Source organism: Pleurodeles waltl, chromosome 8 (genome assembly GCF_031143425.1).
Source record: "Pleurodeles waltl isolate 20211129_DDA chromosome 8, aPleWal1.hap1.20221129, whole genome shotgun sequence".
Classification (NCBI taxonomy): domain Eukaryota; kingdom Metazoa; phylum Chordata; class Amphibia; order Caudata; family Salamandridae; genus Pleurodeles; species Pleurodeles waltl.
In genome coordinates, this window is record NC_090447.1 from 1,145,912,835 (window position 1) to 1,145,935,224 (window position 22,390).

Below are 22,390 nucleotides of genomic sequence, written 5' to 3' on the forward strand. Positions count from 1 at the left end.
CACTCAGGTCCTCCTTTGGACCAAACACCACCCATATCTCCCACTCTCCTATTTTAGTGGGCTTCCATGGTGTAGGGGTGGGGCAGAAGCACACACAGGCAAAGGAAAGAAGGAGAGAGAGCCCCCTGGCAGCTGCGCGTGTCCTTGTGGCAGCGCGGCCACTCACTCACTCACCCTCAACTCGAGGCAGGCTGTCCCAGGCATGTTAACGGGCCCCCCTCAAATCTGCCTAGGCAAAGGAGCTGGCTCACACGGCCACTATGGCTCAGGATGCAGGGGTGATCCTTCTACAAGAAGTTGCTGCCTAATTGTGCCCCGGGGGCACCACATGGAGCGTGTTCCTCTCTGCTGACAACAGGGCTATTCACGACCTCTCCTGCGTCGGGGAGGGGATGCCACACACTGGGGTGACACAGGACCCTTCCTTGCACCCAGGTAGGCAAATAATCAGAGTAAAGCACTCTTCACGCTCTATTCTTAGGTCAGATGCAGCGCTCCTCACATGCTGCACCACTCAATAATATGAGGAGCTCACCCTGAGCTACGAGCCAGAGTCCGACTGAGGAGAAGTGTTTTTCACGTGCTGCTGCCCATACAGCTCTGTTCACACACAGAACAGTCCAGTCAGGAGCACTCTACTCATGCCCTGCTCTGGCCCTGAGGGGGAAATAGTGCTAGAGACTCTCAGGGCAGGGGGACGTAGAGGGTGTGCACCATCTAGCCCCTGGAGACAGCTGTGGGGGCACAAAGCTGCAGGGGCCAGCAAGCAGACCAGCACAAGGGCCCTAAAGAAACAGTGGCAGACCCTCTAGTGACCTGGCAGGTCACAGGTCAGTCCATCAGGAGGGCAGTCCCAAGGCGGTTCCAGGAGATTCCCTTCAGCAGCATCCAGTGTCCAGCAGTGTCTCTTCCTCTATTCTAAAACATGGGCAAAAAAACCCCAGTACTTATACTCAAAGAGGAACTTCAATGGATCCTCAGAAGTGCACAACACCCTGCTTTCAGCCATTGTGTGAGGGCAGGACACAGCACATTCACATGTAAGGTACCTTCCCTCTCCCCAGCCCAGAAAGACTATCAGTATGCAGGTGCCTCCTCTGTCACACCAAGCTCCTCCTGTGTGATGGCAGCCTGGAAAGTATGCACCAAGTAAAGCTGTCACTCTACCCCAGTCATGGTTCGGAGTCAAGCTGCAAAGCACAGAGTCAGCACAGAGAAATGCACACTTTCTAAAACTGGCATTTCAATAATGGTAATAAAAAATCCACTTAAACCAGTAAGCAACATTTCACACCATCATTCCAACCATACCAAACATGTCCACTCTATGCCTCATAGATCAGAAAATACCACATACCCAAATAAAATGGCATTTCCAATGCAATCCTATGACAGGAGCAGCATTCAAAGTAGTCAGAACTTAAGTAAGTTGTTTGTGACTATTAGGACATGTAGTATATAAAGATATATGTCCTACCTTTTGCATACAGAGCAACCTGCCCATAGGGCTTAGGGCTATCTAGGGCCTATCTTAGGGATGACTTGGGTGTAGCAAAAAGGGAGTTTGGGCCTTAACAAGTAGTTTGGCTTGCCAAGTCAGTGTGGCAGTAAACTGCTAATGCAGGTCCTGCAGTGGCAGGCCTGAGAGGTGTTTGAAAGTCTACTGTGGGTGGCACAATTTGTGCTGCAGGCCCACTAGTAGCATTTAATTTACAGACCCTGGGGGTATGGTATACCACTCTACAAGGGTCATACTGATAAATTAAATAATCCAAACAGGTGTAATCCAATTATACAACATTTTGGAGGTGAGAGCACATGCACTTTAGCACTGATTAGCAGTGGTAACGTCCCAGAGTCCTAAAGCCAACAAAAAGAGGTCTGAAAACAAATAGGAGGAAGGCAAAAAGTTTGGGGATGACCCTGCAAAAAGGGCCAGGTCCAGCATACAGCATTATGAGAACAAGTACATTTTGAGAGCACGGTTTAAAAGGTAACCTGAGCTGAGAAGCTCAATTTCCTTCTTAATCTTGATCGAGATATACTCAGAAGGGCAAGATGGCACGGAAAGATGGATCAACCGGTTCTGCACAAACTGGGAAACATTCTTATGACAACATTTGTAAATCAGACAGAAATAATTAAACAAAGCATGATCTACTAATTTAAACAGCTACAAGCTGTTCTGTTCCTGAAAGACTGGATCAGTCCATCTAAAAAATTCCATTAAAAACATCACTGGTATATATGAGCCAGCAAATCAGATTGCCCTAACTATTTTGGGCTACAGGAAGTTCTTGTGTCACTTTCTTAGAACTATTTAGATAAAGACCAATAACATACTCAAGCTATGAACTGCTTAGTGATCAGACCAAAATGAGTCAAAAAAGGGATAACGGGAACATTATCCATGATAATTGATAGTAAATGTGTTTATTGACATAGTTTACTTGATCTGTAAAGGTTGATCTAATAGCACTTTTACTTTCACAACTGGAATATGTAGCCATTCAAAAAGCTGCAAATTTAAATTAGCTTGAAACATAAAGGTTACCAATAATGGAAGCTGAGTCTTTACTGGAGGGGTTAACTAGGAAGGAAAAATAGCAAAAAAATATTTATGTTACGTTTTCTCTTTTTAAACCCCGGTTCTTAAAGTTTGGTGTTGTCATTGATGTATCTCAATCATAATCTGAGCATAACACTGATATCTCAGCCATTATCCCACGGTCAATGTGAGAAGTTCTCTTATGTAAATTTTAAATAAATATATATCAATGTGGAGAGAACTTAGGGATCTGGCAATGAGTCTCAATGGAGGGGAAGTGGTGAAAACCGGTATAGAGGTAAATACTACATATACAGGGACTCTGGAAAAAGAGAACAATTCCGTACAGTTTCCGGGGCTACTGCACCACTCGGTGTCATGCTGGAGGCAATGCTCAAAACTGAAAATCCCACTGTGTTGAATGTTGCAGAGAGGTCCAAGACGATAAAGGAGACCCAGCTTTCCTGATTCGCAGTACTACAAATGTTATTCAGAATATAATATGAGACCATTTCTATTCCTTTTCAGGAGTTCTATTCCATTTCTAGAGAGAACCTGGACTGAAGAAAACTAGGAAATATGGTGTGGCTACAAAAGCGTTTGCAGTTCATTAAGCGCTACTTTCTCAAATATTTCACTACTGGCCAGAAGTCTAGGTGAAGTGCAGTTGCTACAGGGCTAAAAGGATTTAGACTGCATTTTATAAGCAACTTTTTGCACAATATAAGCACTACCCTTCAGTTAATAAAAATTTCAGGAAAAGTAGAAAAAGTGAACTGGGCATCATTGTCAGAGCTCATTTTGGCGTCAACTTTCCTTGGCTTAAGTGTAACATTTTTTATGGCAACCTTGGAGAAATGTACAGTAGGTAGTTTAATGCACTATTGCCTCATGGATGAAAGAGGATCCTCTGCATCTTAACTCCACACGGATATTGGATGATGAACTGTGTCAATGTCAGGTTTACCAGCTGCCTGAATATTCCACCTCATTATACTGACTTAAGCAAGGAAGAACTCAGAAATTGTGTTACAGATTTACTGAGGAACAAGATACTTAGCTAAGGTGTGACTTGATGAAAATAATCTGTCTAACTAAAACGGTTCTCGTTATATTTAAAAGCGGAAACAATGTGGTTCAACCAGTCAGAGGTCACACACAGGATAAAAGCGGGGTAGAGTAGAGGAAGTCAACATTGAGCAAGAGCAGACAAAAGGCATTTTACAGCAGTAGAAACAAGAGTGGGAAGGATTATTTGCTAAATTCATTAAGAGCACATGTTTTTAAAAGGGCCAAAATGTAGTATTGTGCTACTTAAAAAAAAAAAAAACTCATGTTCCTTTGATCTCATTACGTAAAGCCAGTACAGTAGCTTTTCTATTCTATGCATCACAACCTCGGAGAAAAACACAGAATACAAAAATATTCTTTGTAAAGCAGAAAAAGAAAATCTAAATACAATGATGAGCAGTTAAAATAATTAAATATTTAAAAGAGAGATAAGAATTACTCACTTTCAAAAGGCACTCAGTTTCTGCCACCCATCTGAGCATTCCATCGTACACACAGTTTAAAAGATCCAAGTGGCACTGTGGTCTCTTTTCCAAGAATTGTTGGTCCACGCTGTGCCAATCTAGTTAAACAAATAAGATTTGATCACTATAAAGTGTCATGTTATCAGTAGAACAACTCTTTTTTTATACAGCTTTTTATTGAAATTTTCATATAGCAATGAAACATAAAAAGGCAGTGCAGCTCAATCACATGGCCAATGAAGGGCCTTACACCATTAGATCAATCCATGAGGCATATTTAAAATTTAGAGCCAGCAAGGGCACAGAGTAATTAGGAACAATGCATTAATAAAGTTGCTGGTCTTGAGCGCAGAATTTCCAACGTCTCCCCAAATGACCTCTATGTGGCAGGACATCTCCTACCTCTAACTGTTAAACTAGCTCACTTTTGAGGAAAAAACGAACGCTAAGTCTGATTAACTCAACTACATAAATCAACCATGGCATTCACAAAACGCAAGTGGAAAATTTACCTCAAATGAGATCTAGATCACCAATTACCCAAAAACTCTAAGTTTGTAGAGGTGGTCTTAGTAGAAGGACGTCTATCCTCTAGACTGGACATTACACAGTTCTGTATTAAAACAGTTACTGGAAGTGTAACCTCATCAGTGTCACAGCTATCTGCAGAGTGAACAATGTTGTGGAATGAATGATTGTGGCCTGAAGATTTGAAATGAAAACAAAAACTCCATTGCAATGACACGGAATTAATTATGAAGGGGAAGTGAGTGACCAGCAGTTTGGCCAATTTCATCAACCGCTCTTAGGAACCAAACACAAAGACACATGCTACTGTATAGACCAGGTATAAGTTTAATAGTTTTTTTCCTCACAGGCTATGTGGTAACTCATTTGATTTCAATAATCCATGCAGAGCTTTGAATGTGCATATCGTTGAATGGTGGCCTCGCTGAATATGAACCCGTGTTGCAAATGTGAAATTAAATTAAAAACACTATCCAGAAAAGTCCAGCGACCTGACAAAGTCTTATTTTCGGAGTGTGAGTAAAGTAGATTCTAGAAGTCTTTTATATATCTAGATCAAGTAAGAATAGGAGGCTGCATTGGCTGCATTCAAGGTGCTAAGGCTCATTCCAAAGGATGAATTAGACCACAAAAACAGGTTAGCTCTCAGAGAGGGATACATCTACAAGTACATAGAAATCTCTACTAAATACAGGATTATTCATTTTAGCAGCACTGGTTGCTAAATAACAGTCCTTAAACTACATGAATGTGGACTACAACCCCTGAGTCAGCGCCGGCTTTAAGGGGGTGCAACCAGAGCAGCTGCACTGGGTGCTGACCTGGTGGGGTGGCAATGGTGGTTGGGGGGCAGGTTTCAATAAAATAATTATTATTTAAAAGTAACTGGTGCAGAGTTCCTTATGTGTGCAGCTTTGAGGCAGCAACAACAATGCCAAGACAACTTTTGTGATTAATATTCCTGCTAAAGAGAGGGATCAGAGTTTTGTGTAGTGGCAGTTTTGACTGCCATTGTAGGCAGAGGGTTAATATGCCTGGAAAGAACATATGGGTATTTTATGAGGATAGCGGAGTGGATTAGTACAGACAGCTTTTACTAGCACTTTAAAACAAATGAAATGTACATCAGAGAAGGCTATGGAGAGATGAGAGGGACTTTTGCCAGGTGGTAATGAAGACATCTACTGAGAAAAAAAAAAAAAAAAGACCGTCCTGGCCCCTTGATATATCTCTGTAATTTGTGTTTTTATATCCTTAGAGAAGTAATTTAGCTTGGGTAGACATTTGTAATCCGGGCTGATTTTTTCTGGACAATATTTTTAAAAATGACAGATGTGTTGCAGTGATGATGTAATATTTCAGGAACCATGAGAACTATATACTTCATTTTGGTGTCAAAACAGGTTTTGGGGGACAAGTAGTCTTATAGAGACAGAGTAAAACTCCCTCAGAGAAACTCTTCCGTCATCTTCCAAAATGGCTGCTCTATAATGATGTGTTTTAGCCATAATATTGGTAATTTATTTCAATATTCTTTTTGTTTCAGGTTTTCCGTTGTTTCAAATTCGCAAACATGAGCGAAGCAGGTGTAGCAGAGGAGTTTAAAGTGTTGCTAACTAAAAAATCTGAGGACTCCTTCAACAAAGAAAAATGTGCTGTACGCCAAACTTATCTGAAAGAAAAGCTAACATCAATTACAGCTGGACAGAAGAGAGTACAAGATGCTGCAGAAATACTGCAAGACGAAGTTCACAAAAGATTGAAACTGATGGGTGAAGAGGATCAAATATTTTATCATTGTAACAACAAGTGCTACAGGTTGTATACAATGGCAAAAAGCCTGGAAAAATCTGTCAAAAAACAGCAGAAACCAGTGAATCACATCAAGAATCAGAGTATTCTGAGAAAGCGAAAACAACCAAACCCAATGCCAATGCACTTAGAAGATCAGCTACCGCTCATCCACCTCCAACAACCAATCAGAAAGCAGAGGATCTTCAATGTGTTATATGTGATTTAGCCAGAACAAGGGCCAAAGGGATTGACGAAAGAATAAAGTACAGAGTATGTGAATCTCAAAGGGAAACTACGTTTTTTTCTGCAGCTAGTTTCTTCTAAGATTACATTTTCAGCCAAGTAGCTGATCTAAATAACGAGGTGAATGTATTGCAGCAGATTTGTATGCCCACCTGAATTGCATGAGTGCATACATTCGAAAATATGAATGTACAATGAGTTTCCAGTTGCAACGTAACCACCAGCCTTCAGTTAAGTTTGCAGTCCTTGAAAAAGCAAATTAAGTTTTAGAACCACTCGAGTGCTGGCTAAGGGTTCACACTCTGTGAGATCAATGAAATAATAGTCAACATTGATGAAACTGTATTGATCCATAATAATGAAATTAATATTTTTCTGGTGAGAATGTACCACAGAATTCGTTTTTGTCAGTCTAACAAAAAGAATGAGCCCCTTATGGTGTTCTCAGCTGATTTGACTTCTGAAGTTCTGGCAGCCAAAATGCGATCAGAGGAGGCAGTAAAATCAGCAGGAACAATTTTAAGAAACGCCCTGAAAGATTTAAATTTTGGACATAATGACAACTTTTGTGATGCTCCAGAGCTCAGCAAATCAGGGGAGTCAACAAGAATGCCTGATGTTGTCTTAACATTTTTTTTACATCATTGTTTATTATCAGCAAAGCAAAACTGTTACAAACTAAAGTTCTTGAGTTCGGATCAGAAGCCGACAACATTGATGATGGCTTTGAAGATATAAGCGAAGAAGTGGAAGACAACCCTAAGAACCAACAGGCTTATGCTGTGCAAATGTACACTCTTATCTAAATCATGTTTTATGAATTACATCACAACAAAAAGGAAACTCTACACACGATGACTGCCCACGCAATCTACGACAAGTGCAAGAGTAGCAAGCTAATCACTTCAATTAACTGGATTGGTGTATCAACAAGTTATGACATAGCACAGAGCAGTAACTTTTGTCAGCTCATGCTGTAAAATCTTGTGAATCCAACAGCACACCACTTCCAAGTCACTTTACCAGGAAAATATTTACAATTGCTGCGCTTGATAATTTTGATTTTGAAGACAGCTCTTCTTTATCTGGAACATCCAGCACACATGATACTGCCATGACGCTTTCTCAAGACTGTACCAATGAAGTAGCTGCTGGACAACAAGCTGGGTCAGCTGTAGGCATAAACAAACAAATCAGCAAACTTATAACCTAACTGACTTGCCAATGTGTGCAAAATCACTGCAAGCCATCAATACGTCCCGGTCTACCAGAAAGCATCAAAGTGGCTCAGGACATGAATCTTCTTCTACCTGATGCTGTGGTCCGCAAAGCTAATTTAACTGAATTGATCATATTGCTTATTCGGGGCGAACTAAAGGATGAAGAAAAGCCAGTTCCTCCGGGGGATGGAACTCATGCTCTGATCTCCCAGAATACAGTGCAACAGTATACACCGCTCTAAAAAAATTCCAAAATGAGAGTGCTAAGCCTGAAGACCAGCCTACCCAGCCAATTTACTGTGATGAAGGTGTTTTCCGTATTGAAGCTGCCATTTTTATGAGCAATCCAGTAGAATTTGATGATCTTCATTCAATGATGGGCATTTGCAAAATGACAAAGGTTAAGTTGCAGTGTGCAGGAAGTTATATTAGTGGATGTGGCATAGACAATGCACTTACTGAGGATGAAATCTCTGGATGCAAAACTGTTCAGTCATTATTGAATGGAACTCATAAACTTTGTTTGTTATAAGGTATGCTCATCATATCTGAGGCTATAGAAACATTTAGTTGGAATGCTTTCTGGATCAAGAATGACAAATTGGGTTTTGCATAACTAATCTCAGAAGTGAACAAGGCACCGGATGCATTTCATTACAAAGACACAATGCAAAGCCAGGCAATGTTCAATACATTCAGTTCAAAATCAGAAAACCTGAAAACCAAATTTGTAAAGTTTGTCAAACAATATGAAGAAAAATCAGAACTTTGCAAGTACTAGGGAAATGATTTACACATGATAGCTCTAATGAAAAACTTGGTGCATGCTGATCAGGAAGGTGACTGGGAGCTGCATGTGAAGACTGTGGAATCACCGATTACTGTGCTTTGCGAATTCGATTGCATAAACTACCTGAGATATGGGTCCTGGTATCTGGAAAGAGTGAAGAGGCTAGATATAGAAAAACCATACAGCTACAGGAAATTCACCCAAAGACATTGTATGGATATAGACAGAGAGGTAAGGTTCAATGTTGTCGCTCCAGATACAAAACTGGAACAGACAATTCAGAGATCACAAAAAAGATCCAAGAGAATTGTTGGTCAGACACGGAAAAGTGAATATGTTGGTCAATGGCAGCTAGTTTACCATGAAGTCCCTTCTACTTGCGAAATTTTCAGAGAGATGACAAAATCAGAATTAATGGACCATTGTGAAACTGTTCCTGACTATGAACTTGTGGGAAAGAGAGGAGAATGTTTTAATAAACATGCTGACAGCCTTCTTCATTTCATGCAGCAGCAAGGAAATCCCTTTGAAATGACTGAGCCTGGGCAACAACACAACTTTGTGACCAAACAATATGTGGATAACAATATAAAGACATGTCTACTAGTTGTCCTGGAACATGGCTCAAAAGTATATGCATAACTGAAGCAGGGGAGGTTTGTATTGAAAGAGGAAAAGCAGTGTGACATAATCACTAAAGCTAAAGTTCCACACTTTAATCGCTGTAATATGAGTTTTGTCCAACCAGCCACTACAAAACAGTTGAGAAAAAACAACTTTTGCAAGCACATAGAGAGATGGATGTAGCTAAAGAAAGGGGTGAATTTATCAAGGACATTCTGTTGCACGATCTACTTCCAACAAATGCATTATTTGATGGAGATGCTGTAACCAAACCAGTGAAGCACAAACTCGTACAAAAGCTTGAGAAAAAAAAAATCACCAGAAGAATTTCAATTCGAAAAGGTGTCCTCATTGAAAACTGATGTTGTTGCGGACTATATGTCACAATGGCAAATGGACAAGATTTCATCCATGCTAAACTTCGGAAAGGTCTTTCAGACTGGTCTACATATATCAAAGTCAGTGTGCACCTTACAGGAACTGCACACTGTCTTTGACAGTTATCTTGAACTGTTATAAAATGTGAGAGAATCAGACGAATGTCTACAAGTGGAAGAGCTGACCTTGCCTGCATGAAAAATTCGACACCTATTATCAGAAGCCAATGGCCAGAGTGCAGGTGAACGCTACACTCTCCAGAGGGTTTGTACTACATAGTTGTGCATGTCAGGGCTGCCTGCTCTCACCCTTGTTATTTGTACTTGCAATTGAGCCCCTGGCGGCATGGATTCAGCAAGACCCCTTGATATGGTGTATTGGGATGCATGGGGCATTGGAAGGAACATATTTATATCTATGCGGATGACTTGTTGCTATATATCACTAATACGTGCAGATTCACAGACAGAATCCTGCAGATTTTCTGTATCTTCAGGGAGCATTCCGGCTACCAACTCAATTGGGATAAATCCATTATCTTCTAACTGGTCGGGGACCCCTTTGTGGTGCCTCCGGAGTGTTCTGCATCAATAGCTTGGAATGGGTTCATGTATTTAGGTATCAACATCACCAGGGCCCCAAAGTGTTTCTTTGAGCCTAACCTCCTTCCACAGCTCTATAGGTTACACAGGGATGTGAATTTGTGGCACGCCTTGCCTTTGTCACTAACGGTGAGGGCGGCTCTATAATAATGATGTCACTGCTGCAATCCTTGTATGTGTTCCAGAGCACCCCATACAGGGTCCCAATGGGGGTGTTTCGACGGATTGAGTAGGAACTCAGAGGGAAACTGGAGTGTGGGGCGGGGGGGTTGGAGAGGGTTGGTAGCATAGAGGAGGAGGATTGTGTATAACTTACACAGCAGGGTTGTACTGTTTATGACCTCCCACATTAGATTACTAGTGACATAGTGAAGGTGCAAGTTATACTTATGTCTAGTATCTTCCTCCTGCATGAGGAGACGCAGTGCGCATGAGCCAAGGACTGCTTGGATGGTGTGCGGGGTCGTAGACACACAGGCTGGCAGATAGGGGCATCCCCTGGGGGTGTTCCCCTTGACACTCCTTTCCCTCGGATTCTGCACACTTCTTCCCTTTACCCTGCTGTCTGGGAGAGCCTCCTTAGAAGAACTAGACAACTAGAACAATAATTGACACTGGTTTGTTTTTTGTTTAAGATTATGTCGTTCTTATGTCACTTTGTATTGGGTAGAGACAGATGTGACTTTACACATTTGTCAAATATACAATATGTTGATAACCTATGTTTCTGGTAACCTGCATAGAAACCTTGTAACAAAAATGTAGACATATGCTATTACAGATCTAAAACAAAGGCAGGGCGTTAAAACTGCATAGCACACCTGAACCTTTATCATCTATAATGCCATGCAAACTATTATATGTGACTGAATACGTCTGTTGCTTTTTGAAAGCCAATAAAGTTAAAAAAAAAATTTAAAAAATTGTCTAGTATTTTAGCTTTTGTTGTCTTTGATTGTTAGAGGAGTCACTGGAAAGTGTGGAGGGTCTTTGTTAGAATGTGCACAATACTTACCTGTGCATAATAAAGTTGACCTTTGTTTTCTTATCCTGTTCTTCCCCACGGTCTTGGAAGTTTATCCTGTTGGCTGTTTTGTTTTATTTTGTAGGGCATTAAGGACGACTCGAGGCAAGGCTGACTTTAGCGATACTAGTTCCCCAAGCGACAATCTTAATCCTGGCTCCCTGATATACATTTGTAAAAAAACAAATTGTTATCCAGAGATTTTCATTTTTAATTTGTGTTTTCGGATCATGAGAGAAGTAAGAGAAGTAGTTTAGCTTGGGTAGATATTGCTCATCCGGGCCAAATTTATCTGGACAACATTTTTTAAAATGGCAGACGTGTTGCAGTGATGATGTAATATTTCAGGAATCATGAGACCTATATACTATATTTTGGTGTCAAAACATAGGTTTTGGGATCCAAGTAGCCTAATAGAGACAGAAAATAACTCCTCAGAGTAAACAGGGCCCCCAGGAGTTGGCCATCTAAGCTCGTTTTAAAATGATTCAACTGCGAATCCTCCACAGGGGCTACTATTCCAGGACAATCCTCCATAAGGTGTGATGGGGGAACTCTCCACTGTGTCTGAGACAATGCGGGCAAGAGGGAACCTTCTATCATATATTATGGACCTGCCCTTAGATTAGACGTTTCTGGGAAAATTAACAGTGATTATGCCCAGGGTGCTTGGGTGGGAGGTCTCTCTGAATCCAAAATTACTCCTCCTAATTATCAGCAGTGAGGAAAGCTGGTCGAAATACATAAGGCTATGGTTGACCATAGTACCCAAGCGCAATATAGCAAAAGCCTGAGGAGCAAGGCAGTCTCCCAGTGTGGGGGAGTGGAAGTCTGACCTGGACTGGTGCCGAAGTGCAGAGAGGGTGGTTTATCAGAGTAGGGGGTGCCCCAAGAAGTGGGACAAGATATGGGGCTGGTGGAGCGCATATAGAGAGGATGCCTGGGAGGAGGACTGAATGGAATGGGGGTTAAGCGAGCAAGTGGAGGCCAGCCATTGTTTAGACCCTTCATTGGTTTTCATGCTGGATGTGATACCGTATGCCTGTTGTGTAACTTATCCTGATCTCAGAAACTATTGTTGCAGGTCTGAGGGATGTTATGTCAATGGTTGTCATTTGTGAGCAATGATTGTTTTATGTTAACTAATAAAAGGATTAAAAAAAATAATTCAATTGACATCTGTACCTGTGCAATTTGATAAAATCTGGCCATCAAAATCGAGCAAGATGAAACTGGAGAGGTTAACTCACCAAAACATTGTGGATGCTTCAGTGAACAATGAATTTCTAATTATTGCAAGTGGAATAATTGTCAATGAGGAGCTGGCGCCAGCAGAGATATATTCAAAAGGCACGAACCATATTGTTCAAGAACCTTAAAGCAAACTAGAGGGAGTTGACCTTCGTGCTGTGCCACATGTTGAGTGGGTTGTTCGAAATGGTTCCAATCGAGTCATTGTACTGTCAAATATTGCGGTACTTAGATTTGTTGCAATGTTAATAAGTCAAGGATTGTCAGAGTTATGTATACGCTATGGAAAAGGCGAGAAAAAACACTTAATCCCGCTTCATATTCTGTAAAAGAAACTTGACCAGAGATAACCAGTGTTCTTATCAAGGCACGTATTCTTTTGGGTGATGACACTATTAGCAAAAAAAGGAACCAGGCTTGGAGCTTTGACTGCTGAAACTGTAAAGTTTCTAAAAGGATTTGCTGAGTCAGGAGAAGAATGTGACTTTAAAGACGTAGAAAAATACCTTGTGCATGTATGGAAAAAAAGTTCTGACTGTCACACATTTGACGATAATTAGTACAGTGAATTCAAAACATCAGTCCCGCTAAGTGACCATCCACCAATGTCATATTCTGTGCATGGACACATTAAAAGAGCGTTCTACTGGATCAGAAAATGTGTAACTATTTTGGATCATGCATATGTAGAGAAAGATCTGTGTGAAGTTGGTTGGGAAGATGTTGATGGGGTGCTAAAACCTATGACATTTCTAAAGCCTCTACCAACAGAACTTGCACATACATGTACTTGCAAAACCTGTGCTACAAAATGATGTCCCTGTTGATATGCTCTTCTCAAATGTTTAACATTCTGCAAATGTACCACAAGCGATTGCTGAAGCCAATCAACAAATAAATAAAATGAACTCTGAAAATGTGTCTAAAACAGGAGTGCTAAACATTATTTTTTCATATTCAGATCATAAACATTGTTTGGTGGTGTTAGACCTGTCAGCTTTAGGGAGGTCATCCCCAAACTTTTTGCCTGCCTCCCTTCACTTTTCTGACACTGTTTTTGATGGTTTTAGGACACTGCACATTTTGACACTGCCGTCCAATGCTAAAGTGCATATGCTCTCCCTAAACATGGTAACATTGGTTCCTACCCAATTGGCATATTTAAGTTACCTGTAAGTCCCTAGTAAAGTGCGCTACATGTGCCCAGGGCCTGTAAGTTAAATGCTACTAGCGGGCCCGCAGCACCAATTGTGCCACCCACATAGGTAGCCCTTAACCATGTCTCAGGTCTGCCATTGCATGGCCTGTGTGTGCAGTTTTACTGCCACTTCAAGTTGGCATTTAGAACTGCTTGCCAAACCATAAATTTCCCTTTTTCTATATATGTCACCCCTAAGGTAGGCCCTACGTAACCCATAGGGCAGGGTGCTATGTAGGTAAAAGGCAGGCCATGTACTTATGTATTTTACATGTCCTGGTAGTGAAAAACTCCTAAATTAGTGTTCCACTACTGTGAAGCCTGCTCCTCTCATAGACTAACATTAGGACTGCCCTTATCCACTTTTAAGTGGTAGATTCTGATCTGGAAGGAGTAGCCATGTCTAGTTTGGTATTACCAGAGTGGTAATAAAAAAATCCTGCTTACTGGTGAAGCTGGATTTAATATTACTATTTTAGGAATGCCACTTTTAGACAGTAGGCATTTCACTGCAATTACTGCCATCTGTGCCTTACAGCCTGTCTCTAATCCACATCTGGTCTGTGCTGGTTGACAGCTCCCCTTGAGCTTGCTACTCAGACAGCTATACACGCAGGACTCTCAGTCACATCTGCATACTGAATGGATCTACGTGGGCAGGAAGGGTGGAATGGCTCACACTTACATTTCAAAGGCCAGTGGCCTGCATTCACACAAGGGACTGATAACATCCCCCCCCCACAGGGATCCTGGCAGACAGGACTGGGCTGAATGGGAAACTTGTGCACTTCAAAACCACTCTTTGACTTCAAATGCATTTTGGGGTATATAAACTGGGTCTCTGACCTCACCAATCAGACACTTCTGGACCTACACCTGCACTCTGTCAGAGGAACTGCCTGGCTGCCCAAAGGACTCATCTGAATTGCTTTGCTGAGAAGGACTGCTGCCCTGCCTGTGACCCTGCTGGCTTCTGACTCTGCTGGAAGGACTCTGCCTTCCTCCTTAAGTGCTCTCCAAGGGCTTGGATTGAGCTTGCCTCCTGTTCTGAAGTCTCAGGGCCAACAAAGACTTCACCTCTTCAAAGAAATTCCCTGTGTGTCGAAAATCGATGCTACACCTGCAGAAATCGACACAAAGCCTTTATCGCGGCTGAGAAATCGTTGCACCGCTGACCAGTACAACACAGCACCAACTTCCCAACTGGAATTTCAAGACAGCGCCTGCCTTGCAACCGAAAATTCAACGCATCGCCTACCGGAATGAAGCAGCGCCTGCTCCTACCAGCGCGTCAAGAATTTTTAACGTATTGTCCCTGGGGCTCAAAATACCCCCCATCGCATTGAGGAAAAATTACGCAAACACTTGCATTGTCTGTGCCGCACTGTAAAATGTAACGCAACACCTATACCTCTGTCAACTAGAGACCCCATTTCTAACAGGTGTATGCTTTAAAGGATTAAAAAACATTATTTATTTATTTCATTTCTATATATGTATATAGAGCTGCCATTTTGGGAAGTGGAGGAAGGGTTGCTCTGAGGAGTTATTTTCTGTCTCTATTAGGCTACTTGGATCCCAAAACCTATGTTTTGACACCAAAATATAGTATATAGGTCTCATGATTCCTGAAATATTACATCATCACTGCAACACGTCTGCCATTTTAAAAAATGTTGTCCAGATAAATTTGGCCCGGATGAGCAATATCTACCCAAGCTAAACTACTTCTCTTACTTCTCTCATGATCCGAAAACACAAATTAAAAATGAAAATCTCTGGATAACAATTTGTTTTTTTACAAATGTATATCAGGGAGCCAGGATTAAGATTGTCGCATGGGGAACTAGTATCGCTAAAGTCAGCCTTGCCTCGAGTCGTCCTTAATGCCCTACAAAATAAAACAAAACAGCCAACAGGATAAACTTCCAAGACCGTGGGGAAGAACAGGATAAGAAAACAAAGGTCAACTTTATTATGCACAGGTAAGTATTGTGCACATTCTAACAAAGACCCTCCACACTTTCCAGTGACTCCTCTAACAATCAAAGACAACAAAAGCTAAAATACTAGACAATTTTTTTTTAATTTTTTTTAACTTTATTGGCTTTCAAAAAGCAACAGACGTATTCAGTCACATATAATAGTTTGCATGGCATTATAGATGATAAAGGTTCAGGTGTGCTATGCAGTTTTAACGCCCTGCCTTTGTTTTAGATCTGTAATAGCATATGTCTACATTTTTGTTACAAGGTTTCTATGCAGGTTACCAGAAACATAGGTTATCAACATATTGTATATTTGACAAATGTGTAAAGTCACATCTGTCTCTACCCAATACAAAGTGACATAAGAACGACATAATCTTAAACAAAAAACAAACCAGTGTCAATTATTGTTCTAGTTGTCTAGTTCTTCTAAGGAGGCTCTCCCAGACAGCAGGGTAAAGGGAAGAAGTGTGCAGAATCAGAGGGAAAGGAGTGTCAAGGGGAACACCCCCAGGGGATGCCCCTATCTGCCAGCCTGTGTGTCTACGACCCCGCACACCATCCAAGCAGTCCTTGGCTCATGCGCACTGCGTCTCCTCATGCAGGAGGAAGATACTAGACATAAGTATAACTTGCACCTTCACTATGTCACTAGTAATCTAATGTGGGAGGTCATAAACAGTACAACCCTGCTGTGTAAGTTATACTTGTGTCAGTTATATATATATAGTACTTTTTTTGCTCTTTTTATTTTTTTCAAACAGTAGTGTTTTTTTTTTCCAGTAAATTTTCAATTATTTTTAAAGTAATTCAAAAGCTTTCCACCTTCCTCATGTAAAACTCCACATTAACCTTTGTTTTTTCAGTGAATTTCTAAGTTTTTATTTTAACGTAAAGAGAGATCTTAGTATAATACCCCTTCCAGCAAGCCCTCCCCCCCCGCCCGCACGGGTGATGGTTGTATGAAGCAAGGGGGTGGCTACAGGGACTGGCCTCTGGCCATCCTGCTGATAGCCAACCCCTGCTGCGAAAGGGCCTGTGGCATGGTATTTCATAGGCGTTAGGAAGTTGAGTTCAATGCAGGAATCTCAAGTTTCGGATACATCTAACGAAGGGGCAAAAGTTAAAGCATGGTCCAAAACGTGTTTATTTACTAATGCCTCTGGTGCTTTATCACAGACAATATGAAAATTTGGAACAACCTTAGCATGTTTACTTTGCCCTTAATAAATAAAGTTTCATGCAAATTTATCAAAGGGGTCACAGTTCTGGAGAGGCAAAAAAGTGTTAATTTGCTAATAATTTGCTAACATGCCACAGCGTGTTACCAGTTGGCCATAGGACCTGGCTACATGCTTGGCTGGATATTCTATTCATGGACCCACATACCAAACATTAGTACTGCAGACTTGAAATGGACAATGGGAGCTAAAGGTTTCTTTTTCTAATAGAACATTTTTTTTAAATGAAAGCCCATTAAAAGTAGGCAAAACTGGGATAAAGGAATGCCCACACACTTTTAGTTCAGCTGTCTCTAACTTTTGAGAGTTGCAAGCCCACTGACTTCTTACTGTAATGATAATTTCTTGACAACTACTGAACCAATTTACTGCAACCCAAGCAACGGCATGATGCCAGGGAAAGTTTTAGTTCCATTTCAAGTCTGCTATAATCCCCTCTAAGTCTTCTTTCTGTAGAAGACATCGAAAATTCATATGGGAGTTTAGATGGTAATTACTGCTTGTTCAACCACCCCTTTAACTGTAAGTACCCCTTAATGGGTTTACATTAAACTCACATTTTTTCAAATGACCCTAGAAAAACAACCCAACCACACACACTATAGCTGATCAAATGGAACTAGGATACACAGATGAGATGGAAGCCTTAATCCTACAAGCCCCTCTGCTACTCAGCGATATCAACATAACACAAGTGCTCTCTCAGACTCAGAGCTGGGGCAAGCTAACAGAACATGAGCGTAACAAGGTTAAGACACTTTTACACAGAGCTATCATGACTGAATATCTAAGAACTAACGTAGCGTCAACAGGATTACTTGAGGATGATGAACCATGGATTTTCCTGGATGATGCACAATTTAGGAAAGATTGGTCCTTGATTGCCTGGCGATGCTCCAGAAACTGGTTAATCCTGATTATCAGTACTGAGAAGTGGCTATTGGATGCCATGCTGGTACAGATTAAGACAAGTGAAATCTTCTGAGCACACAAGTAAAAATTACTGTATTTAAGAAGAGATTGGAGGAGATTAACAAGGAAATTAATGAGCACAAAACGCATCTCATGAAGAGCAAAATTACTAAACTACAGAGAGACGTAAAAAAGTTCTCCTATAAACGGATTTACCCATACACCAGGGACAAATAGAAGAGACCAGAGAACACAACACCAGGTCTTGAACGAAGAACTTCTGGACTTCCAGTAATGATTCCAATGAGGGTTCAAGTGATAGTTCAAACTACAGGAGGAGGAGGAGGAATGGCAGGTTCAGAGGGGGAAGAGGGCCCAGAGCACCGTTTTTCCAACTCCATCCCCCCAACACAACATATGTACTACTGGCAAAACCTATATGGACCTCAACCATTCGGGTTCCCCATGCCTCCCCCCTTTTTTTTCCAACCTAGTACACATTTGTTAGGGAGAAGCCATGGGAGGGAAAGAGGAATAGGGGACACAAGGAGAAAAAAATCTCAAGTGGGAACTCCCAGGGGGAGACGGAAGGCAAACCCAGAGCAAGACCGTGGATCCAAAACCAGGCCCAAGCGGCCTTTAGACAGAGTGGTGAATTTGAGTAATGAGCCCCTGACCAATGATGAGATGGCGGTACTTAATAAAGGCTTGGGTTCATCCACTCCCCCAAATTTGACAAATTCAAATTAAGGACTAAGCTATCAGAATTTTCGCGAAAAACAGGAGTGAAAGTTGTCTTCCAGAATAAGGAACAAGAAATGGAAGAAGATGGATATACAAGCCTGCGAAAAAATCATCCCCTCCCAATTTCACCTTAGGCTTTTGAGGAGGCTGGCATCAAAGAAATAGAATCACTTGACACTGGAAGAAAAGTATCCCAGAACCTATCCAACAGGGAACAAAAAGCCCTGGAATCTCTGAAGATGAAGACCTATCTGGTAATAAAACCTCCAGGTAAGGGTGGGGCAACTGTCGTCCAACATGAGAACAATTATCGTGAAGCACGTATGAGCCTATTAAGGGACGAAAGAAATGATCAGCTGCTCAGATATGACCCTACAAAAAGGCTGCAGCAAGAGATCAAAAACATTAGTGGATGAGGCAAAAAAACAATGACTGGATTAATGGCAAAGAAGCAGAGTTCTTGGTCACTCAGAACACAAGAAAGCCATATTTTTATACACTCCCATAGATACACAAATAGAAATTCCCGCCCCCAGGGCACCCAATTGTGCCAAGCCAGGGGTCAGTGTTGGAACACTTTTCCCAAATTACAGATTGGTTCCTACGCCCCCTGGTGGAACAAACACATTAATTTGTGAAGGACACCAAACATTTTCTTAAGGTCTTAGAGGATAAAATAGACCAGAAACAGGAATCATGGTATGCTTAGATATGGAAGCACTACACACAAGAATTCCTCAAGAAGAGTGCCTTAGAGTCATCACTACCCTTTTACAAATCATTAACTGGAACTGGGCAGCCCCTATTGAGTGGGTTATGAAGTTGGCACGATTGGCACTCACAGAGAACTAGTTTTGCTTTTGGCAACCTTGTATATCTTCAAACTCACAGCACATCTATGGGAAGCACTTTCACCCCCGGTGTGGCCTGTCTATAAATGCACTGGTTAGAGGAAAAAAACATATATGGGCCAATAATCCTTTTGGCCCCCACATACAACTATGACACAGGTACATCGACAATGTCTATGCACTGTGTCTAGGTGACTAATCTGAACTAACTTTGTTTCTTGATTGGTTGAACTCAAGGAATCCCTTCTTAACCTTCACTGTGACTTTTGATCATAAACAAATATCCTTCAATTGAGGCTTCTCAACTACATTATATTCTAAACCCACTGATAGAAATAGTCTACTCAATTTCAATAGTGCCCACCCCAGAGCAATCAGGGAGAATCTTCCTATGGGCCAAATCTTGTGTATCAGACACAATTGTTCATCCTTGGGGGATTACAACTCGAAATCAATGCCTCTTGTCAAAAAAGTATGAGATAAAGAGTACCTTGAACTGATTATTAACAAGACCAGGAAACGAACCAGAAACATACCATGTTTGTCCCTCTTGGAACCTAGCACCCAGAAGATTAACGAGTTCATCATTTGTGTAACCAAGTACAAAAACTCTTCAAATCAAGTAAAAAAGATCATAAACAAACATCGGAGCATCCTGAACTCCAATTGGCTGCCCCTTGCCAAATAGATATTTTCTTTTAGAAGAAATAAGAGCCTTAGAGACCATCCGGTGCACACTAGGCCAAACCCACGACCTGGGAGTCAACAAGCCCACTTTATGGAACTTATCTTCTGTATAAGAACATCACCCTTGCAGTCAATGTGCAGTCTGTCCATTCACAAGACACTCAAAATCCCTTGATCTGGGCTTACCCAAAATGAGGGAGCAACGCACTCATACCAACTATAATTCTAAGAATGTTATTTACCTTATAGAGCGTCCATGTAAACTGAAGTATACTGAAATGACATCTGGAAAAGTGAAATTAAGAATGGGAGAACACAGAAGCACTATTCGGTGCACGAAAACCTCAACCAGGATGACAGCTCATTTTCTGGACAAAGGCCACAATTAGAATGAAATTAGCTGGACAGTCACTGAGAGAATATCCCATAATCCATCTATCTCCAGAATCCTTTTGGAAAAGGAACAACAGTGGGCGCACAGACATCTAAATGTTGATATTCCCTGGAATGCCCAGAATGTGACAGTGCTCAGTGTCAGCCTTTTTTTTCTTTCTCTACTCAAAAGCAGTGTCTGTCTATACTTTTTCCACGAAGTGCGCCACGTCATGATGCTGTGTAATGCATGTGACAGGTGGTCACGCCCCTATCAAGGCCTTTCAAAATGGCGCTCTACTTCATGCTCTGGTTACCACACACTGAGGCACAAGCCGGGGCTGAGTGGATGCCAACCGGTGATAAAAAAGCATGCTTCCCTTGAAGAAGAGAGTACGAGAGCCCTTTTCTCCTTACAAAAAAAAAGGGAGTTGCTTGCCCTTATGAAGCACCGTTTTTTGGGCCACCTTATTACGATCTTCCATAACAGGTCTCAGGAAGTGGTTTCGGATATGACATTACAGGATTACTAACACTTACCTTACTTCAGTGTGTGACTACAGGGCCACACTCTCAGACTCCCCCCACACTTTACCAAACAGATATGTGTGTATATATGTATTTATGACATGATACACCATTTTGACCAATATACGTATGTGCTGTTTATGCTTTCACTATATGTTTTTCTTCTGAGCCGCTCAGCCGGTGTGAGAGTCGGCGCACACGCAGACCACAGGACCCGACTTCAATTTTGCATGTGCTTTTGTTTGTGTTGCATGCTGAAATTTCTGCATGTGTGTTCTTCTCACATAAGAGGGTCATGAGCCCTGAATACCCTTCATAGCCCACTGAAAGTGTATATAAGACAAGAAGGATGTCTTTCAAAGACATTTCTTGCAATGCACACACTGTTTTTCTTGTTTTCCTTTGACTACAGGAACCACAATAGAGCTTCATTACTTCAGGCAAGTTACTTTGCTCCCTGCATGTGTGTGACTTTTCACTGGATGATTAAGCACTCATAGATGTGACGAGTAGGTCAGAGACCACGGTTACTATCGAAATAACCGTCCTGATGAAAACTCTGGACCTCATAGGCCATTTCCAGGGGCTGAAACATGTTGCCGAGATCTGAACGAGGGTCACAGGACCATAAAATCTTTGTGTACCCCTGCATTAATACTAATTTTAACCATTCCCACTATCACAACGAATGAAAGGATACCTTTGTGAATAATAAGGCATTTTTAATCTTTAGCTCCCCTGCAGGCTATCGTCAACTGCATCCGAAGTTCAGGTGAGCCCATCTTGGCTTTTAGGGGCTTGGTGGACCCAATGATGAAGCAGACCATTATTAGAGTGGATAACTGTCAATATATAGAAGAAGAAAAATCCTTTCTTTAGTGAACTAAAGTTGGGTTGGTGTTCGATCTGGCCCTTTGACACATTTTCACTAGGAATACCTAATGGTGATGATAAACACAGTGTCTGCCAAGTGTTGTGCAGATCTGTTCTTGTGTAAAACTGAGCCTCTGGCTCAGCTCTACATGGTTTGTTTACACACCCACAGTTGACACTAGTGAACTTAGTTCAATGTACCTGCACTGAATGAGAGAAACAAGTTACTGGAGCCCCACAGATCAAGATCACTAAAAACGTAATACGTACTTCAACATATTGTTTGTGCACCTGACATGATCTGTACAACAAAACTACACCAATGTTGCAAGTACTAGCAAATAAACTATTTAGACCCCCATTTAATAACACTGCAATGGGCTTAACATGTTAAGAGCCTGCCAATTGGCCTGCAAATTCATTACAGTGTACCAAATTTATTAGCATTATTAGCACATT

At 41.4% G+C, this 22,390-nt stretch overlaps 1 protein-coding gene across 1 annotated transcript in view; it reads right to left on the minus strand.

Annotated features, from left to right (window-relative positions):
* Positions 1 to 22,390, minus strand: part of FNDC3A (fibronectin type III domain containing 3A) — a 1,418,915-nt gene that overhangs the window by 1,337,621 nt on the left and 58,904 nt on the right. Inside the window, exon 2 of the mRNA XM_069205374.1 lies at positions 4,063 to 4,181. The gene's annotated coding sequence lies outside the window, so the exon portion shown is untranslated. The remainder of the gene's footprint in view (positions 1 to 4,062; positions 4,182 to 22,390) is intronic.